The sequence below is a fragment of the Apium graveolens genome, chromosome 7 (assembly GCF_009905375.1).
Source record: "Apium graveolens cultivar Ventura chromosome 7, ASM990537v1, whole genome shotgun sequence".
Taxonomy (NCBI): Eukaryota; Viridiplantae; Streptophyta; class Magnoliopsida; order Apiales; family Apiaceae; genus Apium; species Apium graveolens.
This window is the reverse complement of record NC_133653.1, coordinates 195,041,855-195,052,009: the sequence shown is the minus strand read 5'-3', so window position 1 is coordinate 195,052,009 and position 10,155 is coordinate 195,041,855. Positions and strand designations below refer to the sequence as shown.

The following is a 10,155-nucleotide window of genomic DNA, read 5'->3' as shown; positions in this document are numbered from 1 at the left end:
ATTCCATGATGAGGACACTTCCTAAGCATCTCCTTGTAGCGCTCCCAAGCTTCACTTAGCGATTCTCTCGTTTGCTGCGTAAATTGAGTAATAGCGTTTCTGATTGCAGCTGTCTTCGCCATAGGGAAGAATTTAGTAAGGAATTTCTGAGCAAGATCCTCCCAAGTAGTAATCGAACCAGCTGGTAGAGAGTGTAACCAGCTCTTAGCCTTGTCCCTCAGAGAGAATGGGAACAGTCTCATCTTCACAGCATCTTCAGAAATACCATTGAACCTGAAGGTGTCGCAGATCTCTATGAAATCCCTAATGTGTGTATTGGGATCTTCCGTTGGAGAACCCCCAAACTGGATTGAATTCTGCACCCATTGAATTATGCCAGGCTTGATCTCAAAGGTATTAGCTGTGATAGCTGGCCGGACAATGCTAGATCGAATGTCATTGATCTTGGGTTGAGAAAAATCCATCAAAGCTCTCGTTCGTGCTACTGGATCTCCCATTGTAATGAGTATCTGAAACACAAACAAGTAAACCGTGAAAGTAAAAGAATCCGAGTCACTAAACTTTAACAACCACTGATGACAAGCACATAAACTAAAAATTAACACCGAGTCCCCGGCAGCGGCGCCAAAAACTTGTAAGGGCGAAAACACACGCTAATATTCACGCAAGTATACGCGTTCGCAAGTAGTATAAGATATAAATCAGATTCGTTCCCACAGAGACTGGTTTGGGTTAAGTTCAATTTATACACCTATGCAACAATGTATGGTTATCGCTCAATGCTAAGACAAATAACAAATTGGGTTTTTATTAAACTAAGAGATTATACTAAATAACATTAACTAAGAGAATTGAGGTTAAATTAATTGTTAGGAATATATGTGCATTAGTTTGATGATATGTTTAACAAAACACTTAAGTAGAAATCTAGTGTTTGTAGCCTCAACGGATAAGACCACTTTGGTTATCCGTTGATGGTGTAGCTTTACTTAGAAATAAGTCTAGTGTTGTAGCACATTTCAGTCTCTGAATTTGAGATATAATTCTTAAATATTGAGGGAAATTATAAGTCATGTTGACTACTAAAGGATATGCAGATAGGAAGGCCAATTGTAAATATTTCATGCCTTGTAATTTTGTATAAATAAAATGGTGTCAACGGATAACTTAAAGACCTTCAATGGATGAGAAACAAAGCTTCAACGGATGTCTCTAAAGCTTCAACGGATAACATCCTTCAACGGATGAGTGCATCAACGGATAGAGCTTCAACTGCTAACACATCAACGGATAAAGCCATCAACGGATGAAGGCTTCAACGAATGTTCTGTTAAATAGCAGTTGACAAGTGGTAGTTGTACCTACAAACAGAGGCACATGGGTTGACAGAGACAACTGAGATGTGGTAGCCTATTTCAGGAACATCAGAAAAAGCAGCCATTCTACTCTAGTGTAAAGAGGCAATAGTCAACAATGCACTGGAGTAAAATGGAGAAGAAACAAGTGGAGAACTTATTTTATTATTGTACTTTTTATCTTTGTCTTCACTTGTAAACTTGGTGTTATATAAACCAAGTAGCAGCTAGTAATTAGAACAGAATTTTTCCAGAGCTGTTTAGAAAAATCTTGAGAAAAATTATCTAGTTTGTACTAGGATGCAGCTGTGATCAACTTCTTGAATCACAGATTTTCTGAAATACCATCTCTGGTGGAATAACAAATCCACCAGAAAAGTTTTTAAGGTCTATTGTGTTCTGTACTTTTGTGCTTGAATATATACATGTCTGTATTAGCTTAAAGCAATTCACACACTTGTTTATCTTAAACACACAGCCTTTGAAACTGCTCAAAACTTGAAAAAGTTTTGAGATTTACATTCAACCCCCCTTCTGTAAATCTCATTGTTAGTTCACTAGGAATAACAATTGGTATCAGAGCAGGCTCTTGACACACAAAGAGTTTAAAGTTCTTGGAAACTAACAAAGATGAGTAAGAAGGATATTGGAGTAAAAATCCCAGTTCTTGACAAAGACAGTTATCACCATTGGAAGGTGAAAATGCACCTTCATCTACTCTCCCAAGATGAATGTTATGTAAACTGCATTGAGAATGGTCCTCACATTCCCCACAAAGTAGCCACAGTTGCTACAGCTTGTTGTTGGTCAATCCATTCCAAAACCTAGAGCAGAATGGACAATGGAAGACACAGAAGAAGTCCACAAGGATAAGAAGGCTATGAACATTTTGTTTAATGGTCTTGACAAGGATATGTTTGATAATGTGATAAATTGCACAACTGCCAAAGAGGTTTGGGACACAGTTCAGCTACTGTGTGAAGGTACAGAACAAGTAAAAGAAAACAAAATGCAGCTTCTCATTCAACAGTATGAATATTTTCATTTTGAAGAAAATGAATCTTTAAATGACACATTCAATAGATTCCAAAAGTTGTTGAATGGACTGAAGCTGTATGGTAGAGTGTACCAGGTGAAGGATTCAAATCTTAAATTTTTAAGATCCTTGCCAAAGGAATGGAAACCCATGACTGTCTCCTTGAGAAACTCTCAAGATTATAAGGACTTCACTCTTGAAAGATTATATGGAATCTTGAAGACTTATGAACTAGAGCTGGAACAGGATGAGGTATTGGAGAAGGGAAGAAAGAAAGGAGGTTCAGTTGCCTTGGTAGCTGAAAATGAGAAAGAATGCAGACAAGAGACAGTGAGATCAACATTAAACTCCAAAGATGGCACAAGCAAATCAGAATCAAGCAAGGGTAAGGAGCAAGTTGCTGAGAATGAAGACAACTCCAGCCAAGATGACTCTGATGGTATTGATGAGCATCTTGCATTTCTGTCCAGAAGATTTACAAAGATGAAATTTAAGAAAAACACTAGAGCCACTAAACCTCATAAGAACATGGTGGACAAATCCAAGTTCAAGTGTTTCAATTGTGGTATAAGTGGACACTTTGCAAGTGAGTGCAGAAAGCCAACTTCTGAAAAGAAGAAATTTGACCAAGTAGATTACAAAAAGAAATATTTTGGTCTGCTCAAGCAAAAGGAGAAGGCTTTCATTACTCAAGAAAAAGACTGGGCAACTGATGGAGAAGAAGAGGATGAAGATGTGGAATATGTCAACTTGGCTCTCATGGCTGATTCTGAGGAAAATGAAGTTAGTTCATCAAGCAACCAGGTAATCACTACTGATTTAACACAGCTTACTAAAGAAGAGTGCAATGATGCTTTTAATGACATGTCTACTGAATTGTATCACTTGCGTGTGTCTCTTAAATCTCTTGCTAAAGAAAATAGTAGGATTAAAGAGAACAATCTGTTTTTAAGTAATAGAAATGCTGTGTTAGAAGATAAGTTGATTGACCTAGAGAAAACTAAGCTACATTGTATATCTGTTGAAAATGAACTAGCTGAATCTGTTAAGAAAGTAGAAATACTTTCTAATCAATTAGAGAGAGAGCAAGAGGTGATTAAAGCCTGGAAGACATCTAGGGATGTTAGTGCTCAAATTGTCAAGGTCCAAGGAATTGAATCATTTTGTGAGACTGCCTGGGATAAAAACAAAAAGAAAATGGAATTAATTGATGGGCTGTCAACGGATGTGGAATCAACAGATGATGAAAATTATCCGTCGAAGGAAGAAAAGGAGCATCCGTTGAAGGTTCCTCAATTAAATCAGGCAGATGTTTCTAAAAGTGAAAATCTAAAGAAACTCAACAAAAAGTTTGGTTCAACTTCCAAGAACTTTGTCAAAGAAGAAGCAAGCACATCCAAAGATTTCAGTAAGGTGAATATAGGACACATGACCTTAGAACAGTTAAAGAACAGGCTCAAAGTGGTTGAGGATAAAAAGGAAACTAAAAGGAAATCTAATAGAAATGGGAAGGTAGGGGTTAACAAACATAACAATTACACACCTGATAAGTATGCTCCTAGAAAAAGCTGTGTGCATTGTAATAGTGTTAATCATCTATCTGCTAATTGCAAATCTATTAAGAAAACTCCCATACATGTACCCTCTTCCATGCCTAATATGTCTGCATCACCTCTGCATGCTATGCCTGTTATGTCTCAACAGAATCCTTATGCACATTTTGCAAACATGCCATATTTTAACAATCCTTATCTTGCTGCATTTAGTATGCCTCAAATGCCATACAATATGCCTATGTGGAATAACATGTTTGCACAATCCATGCCTTATCAAATTCCAAATGTGCTAAATGATTCTGTGACTAACCCTACACCTCAACCAACTACATCTAAGATCAAGGTTGACTCAAAGTTACCTAAGTCTAAAGATGCAGGAGGAATGAAGTCTAGGAGAAAGGTTAACATGAATGGACCCAAGGAAACTTGGGTACCAAAATCAACTTGATTGATTTTATGGTGTGCAGGGAAACAGAAGAAATCTATGGTACTTGGACAGTGGCTGTTCAAGACACATGATAGGAGATTTCTCCCTGCTCACAGAGTTTAAGGAGAGAGCTGGCCCTAGCATAACCTTTGGAGATGACAGCAAAGGGTTTACTATGGGATATGGCTTGATTTCAACAAGGAATGTCATCATTGATGAAGTTGCATTAGTTGATGGTCTCAAGCACAACTTACTGAGCATCAGTCAACTATGTGATAGAGGGAATGCAATATCCTTCAATTCTGAAGCCTGTGTTGTCACCAGTAAGAAAGACAACAAAGTGGTTCTAACTGGAGTTAGAAAAGGAAATGTGTACATAGCTGACTTCAACTCTACTGATGCAGAATCTATTACCTGTCTCTTCAGCAAAGCAAGTCCAGTTGAAAGTTGGCTATGGCACAAGAAGCTATCCCATTTGAATTTCAAGACAATGAATGATCTAGTCAAAAAGGACTTAGTTAGAGGAATTCCTCTTGTTGAATTCTCAAGGGATGGTTTGTGTGATGCTTGTTAGAAAGGCAAACAAAGGAAAGCATCATTCAAAAAGAAGCTTGAAATAACAATTGATGAACCATTACAGCTGCTACATATGGATTTGTTTGGACCAGTCAATGTATTGTCAATTGCAAGAAAAAGATATTGCTTAGTGATTGTAGATAATTTCTCAAAGTTTTCATGGGTCTATTTTCTTGGATCAAAGGATGAAGCAAGTGAAATCATTATCAATCACATCAGGCAAGTCAATAATCATCCTGACTTGAAGGTTAGGAATATCAGGAGTGACAATGGAACTGAGTTCAAGAATTCGACAATGAGGCTGTTCTGTGAAGAAAATGGAATCATGCATGAGTTCTCAGCTCCAAGAACACCTCAGCAAAATGGGGTAGTTGAAAGAAAGAACAGATCTTTAATTGAGGCTGCTAGAACAATGCTTGAAGAATCAAAGTTACCAACATATTTCTGGGCTGAAGCTGTTAATTGTGCCTGCTACACTCAGAATATTTCTTTGATCAATCAAGCTAAAGGCATGACTCCTTATCAGTTGTTCAAGAGAAGAAAACCAACTCTAAACTTTCTTCATGTCTTTGGATGTAAATGCTTTATACTGAGAAATCAATCTGACCATAAAGGGAAGTTTGATGCAAAGGCTGATGAAGGGATATTTGTTGGTTACTCAGCTGGAAAATCTTATAGGGTCTACAATCTAAGAACCAACATTGTTATGGAATCTGTGCATGTTGTGTTTGATGATAAAAAGATTGATGGACTAACAGATGAGGGACACCATGAGAGACTCAAATTTGACAACATTGAGATATATTGTGATGATAGTGAAGAGGAGACTGATGGAGATGACACTTCAAAAGGGATTCAAAATATGCCCTTGGATAATGCACAAAATTCTGCATCCGTTGATAGAGGCAATGCAGTATCCGTTGAAAGACATAATGCATCATCCATTGAAGTACAAAATGAAGCATCCGTTGATCATAGTTCATCAACGGATAATCAATTTACATCATCAGTTGATAGAACTCCAAGTTCCCTGCAAAGGACCAACAACTCAGGGGGAGTTTCAACTAATCAACACTCTGTCTCACATCATGACAATACTGAGGCCACCTCATCTAGAGTATATCTTCCACCTCAAAGGAAATGGACCAAGAATCATCCCTTTGAACTGATCATTGGTGATGCATCATCTAAAGTGCAAACAAGAAAAGCTACTCAAGATGAATGTCTGTATAGTAGTTTTCTATCTCAGGAGGAACCTAAGAAAGTGGAAGAAGCTTTATTGGATCCAGATTGGATATTAGCTATGCAGGAAGAGCTGAACCAATTTGAGAGAAACAAAGTTTGGAAGCTGGTACCCAAACCAAAGAACAAGAGTCCTATTGACACAAAATGGGTATTCAGAAACAAGATGGATGAAAATGGCATTGTCATAAGGAATAAAGCCAGATTGGTTGCTAAAGGCTATTCTCAACAAGAGGGAATAGATTTTGATGAGACATATGCTCCTGTTGCAAGACTTGAAGCCATCAGAATTTTTCTAGCCTATGCAGCCCATGCCAATTTCAAAGTCTATCAAATGGATGTCAAGAGTGCATTTCTAAATGGGAAATTGGAGGAAGAAGTTTATGTAAGTCAACCTCCAGGGTTTGAAGATTCAAATTTTCCAGACTATGTGTATTATCTGTTGAAAGCGCTCTATGGACTGAAGCAAGCACCTAGAGCCTGGTATGAAACCTTATCAAAATTCCTTTTGGAGAATCACTTCACTAGAGGTACTGTTGATAAAACTCTCTTCTTTAGGAATGTTAATGGCTCTAGTATACTTGTTCAAATTTATGTAGATGACATAATATTTGGATCTACAGATGATAAGCTTTGTAAAAAGTTTGCTAAGCTAATGCAAAGTAATTATGAAATGAGCCTGATGGGAGAACTAACCTATTTTCTTGGTTTACAAGTTAAACAAGTTAGTGATGGAATTTTCATTAGTCAAACTAAATATATTTATGATCTTTTAAAGAAGTTTGACTTAATAGAATGTTCATCTGCAAAAACTCCCATGGCCACTGCCACCAAACTTGAATTAAATAAGACTGAAAGGTCTGTGGACATTACAAGTTATAGAGGCATGGTTGGTTCACTTTTATATTTAACTGCCAGTAGACCAGATATAATGTTTTCTACATGTCTCTGTGCTAGATTTCAAGTTGACCCTAAAGAATCTCACTTAGTAGCTATTAAAAGAATTTTCAGATATCTCAAGGGGACTCCAAATCTAGGAATTTGGTACCCTAGAGAGTCTGGTTTTGATCTAATTGGCTACTCAGATGCAGACTATGCAGGTTGCAAAATAGACAGGAAAAGTACAACAGGCTCCTGCCAATTCCTGGGAAACAAGCTTGTATCATGGTTTAGCAAAAAGCAAAATTCAGTCTCTACTTCTACAGCTGAGGCTGAATACATTGCTGCTGGAAGTTGCTGCTCTCAAGTGTTATGGATGAGGAATCAACTCCTTGATTATGGACTACATGTTGATAGAATTCCTATTTTTTGTGACAACACAAGTGCCATAGCCATAACAGAGAATCCTGTGCAGCACTCAAGGACCAAGCACATTGATATCAAGTACCACTTCATTAGGGAACATGTGATGAAAGGTACAGTGGAACTTCATTTTTCTCCAAGTGAACAACAAATTGCAGACATATTTACCAAGCCACTTGATGAATCAACATTCACAAGATTGGTAAGTGAGCTAGGTATGCTTAATTACTCTTAAAATTCATGTCCTTATTGCAATTTGAATTGAAGCCTGAAATGTATTAGCTGCAAGAACAAATTTGATTTTTAACATAGATTATTCCATCAACGGATATTCCCTATCCATTGAAAGTCAAAATTGTTCTATCAACGGATGTTCATTATCCGTTGAAAGTCATATACATTTCTGGAATTTTTATCCGTCAACGGATAAAACTGAAGTGCTCTTCAACGGATGACAGTTTACCTTATCCGTTGAAATATCACATCAGTCGATTCAAGTGTTTCACAGCCGTTGATTCTATTGTCTTAACCGTTGATACTCATACATACAGCTGTATGTATTTGTTTTAAAGGTAGTTTTCAGAATACTTACAGTTTATTCTTAAACGGCTGAAATTCACTTACACATATTTATTGTTTAATCTCTTATTTATGTTTTTTTTATTTGAGAAAGTATATAAGCCCTTCTGATTTTTCATTTTTACTTTACGCTTTCTTGAAATTTCAAAGCTTTTACCATTTTCTCTCTGCAAAACCTTCAAGTTATTCTCTGCAATTTATACTCACAACAATGGCACCAGTAGTAAAGATTATGTCTCAATCTGGGTTCATCTATGAGAAGAACAATTTCATAGCTTTGGTAGAAAAGAATGAAGCCCACTCAGATTATCACAAAATGATGGACTTCATCAAAAACTGTAAACTTAGCTATGCAATGCTGGAAGCCCCAACGATTTACTGTGAAGTAGTTGAGGAGATTTGGACAACTGCTGAGTTCAACTCCATAGATATGACTATCTCCTTCTCTCTCAAAGGTAAAAATCACTGTGTTAACTGTGATGACTTACTAGCATGTTTTAAATTAGCTGAGAACAATGCCATGACACCACACACTGATAATGATGTATCCAGCATGTTAGATTCCATAGGTTATTCTCTTAACTCTGCTAGTTTAGGGAGTATTAAAAGAAAAGGCCTTATGAAAGAATGGAGTTTTCTTGGGGATGCCTTTATCAAGGTTTTCTCTGGGAAAATTAGCAATTTTGATGCCATAACTTCATCTCTTGTTAATATGCTCTATATGCTTGTTTCTGATAGGTATTTTAATTTTAGCAACTATGTTATGCTAGAATTGGGTACTAGATTAGGTAACAAAGCTAATAGACCTAATAACATCTATTATGCTAGATTCTTTATGTTATTGGCTAACCATGTTGCTGAAGGTTTAGTCATTACGAATGAGAATAATAAACTCAAGTGCTGGGCACAAGAGAAAAGAGTTCTTGAAGATTTATTGAGAATGGATCTCAACAGCAGTGTGCCATTGGTATATTTACCAATCATGAATGCACCACAGGTAGGTGAGGTAATTGCTTCTACAACTCCTACTTCTTCCAACCCCTCTATTTCTTTATCTTCTAGTGTGGCCATGGAATCTGTGACAATGCCCCAACAGATTCCTACCAAGGTCACCAAAACTAAACTTTCAAAATCAAAGGCAAAGAAAACCACCTCTGTTGTTTCTCAAAAGACAACAGTTGTAACACCTACCATTAACCCTGAGGGGAGTGAACAGGGTGTGAGTGGTGAGGGGAGGGGTGAACATCAAAGAAACCCCCAGGATAAGGAAGGAGAGAAAAGTGCTTCCCAAGCTAGCCAAGCCACAGTTTCTCAAAAAGCTGTGGTGGTTGAAAAGGTTACTAGCATATCCCTAGCTGCATCCTCCCAAAAGGATGTAACTATTGAAAATAGTTCCCAACCAAGAACACACAAACGAGGGAGGGACACTAAAGCCAAACACACTGCACAGATACATCCATCTGTATCTATGCCTTCTCAAACTCAGTTTGATGTGGCTCCAACAAATATGGAGTCACAGCCCCATTCTCTCACAATTAACACACATCAATCACTACACACTTCCTCACCATCTCTAGATGTGGATATGTTATTCCCATCAATTCCTGATTCTCCCTCTTTACAACTCAGGGAGGAGCCCCACTCAAATACATGTGATCATCATCTTTTAGATGATTTGTTGGATCACCCGCAAATTTTTTCAGATGTAATTGAAGGATCTGTGTCACCAAAACTCATATCAATCTACACAGATTCAACAGTTATATCACTTTCAATTTCTACTTCTTTTCCTTCTTCAACGGATATCACTCATCCGTTGACAAGTGGTTGTTCTTCAACGGATAAGCTTAACAGCAGTTATCCGTTGATACCATCAGTTTCACCTTCAACGGCTATTCCTCATCCGTTGATAGTCTCTACACACACAACTGAAACAATTCCAAGTGTAGAAGACTTGATTACTGTACAATCACTTCTAGGACTGAGGGAAGGGAGTGATAATTTGAGTGAGAGGCTGGGTTGCTCCCAGGCAAAAGGAGAGATTGAGAGCTCAAATATGCATGCTATTTCTTCCAGCATGGC

General features: G+C 37.5%; 1 non-coding gene across 1 annotated transcript; it reads left to right on the top strand.

Annotated features, from left to right (window-relative positions):
- Positions 1 to 107, top strand: LOC141676094 (small nucleolar RNA R71). The gene has a single exon (XR_012556702.1). It is a non-coding gene; the product is annotated as a small nucleolar RNA R71 (small nucleolar RNA).
- The last annotated feature ends 10,048 nt before the right edge of the window (positions 108 to 10,155 follow it).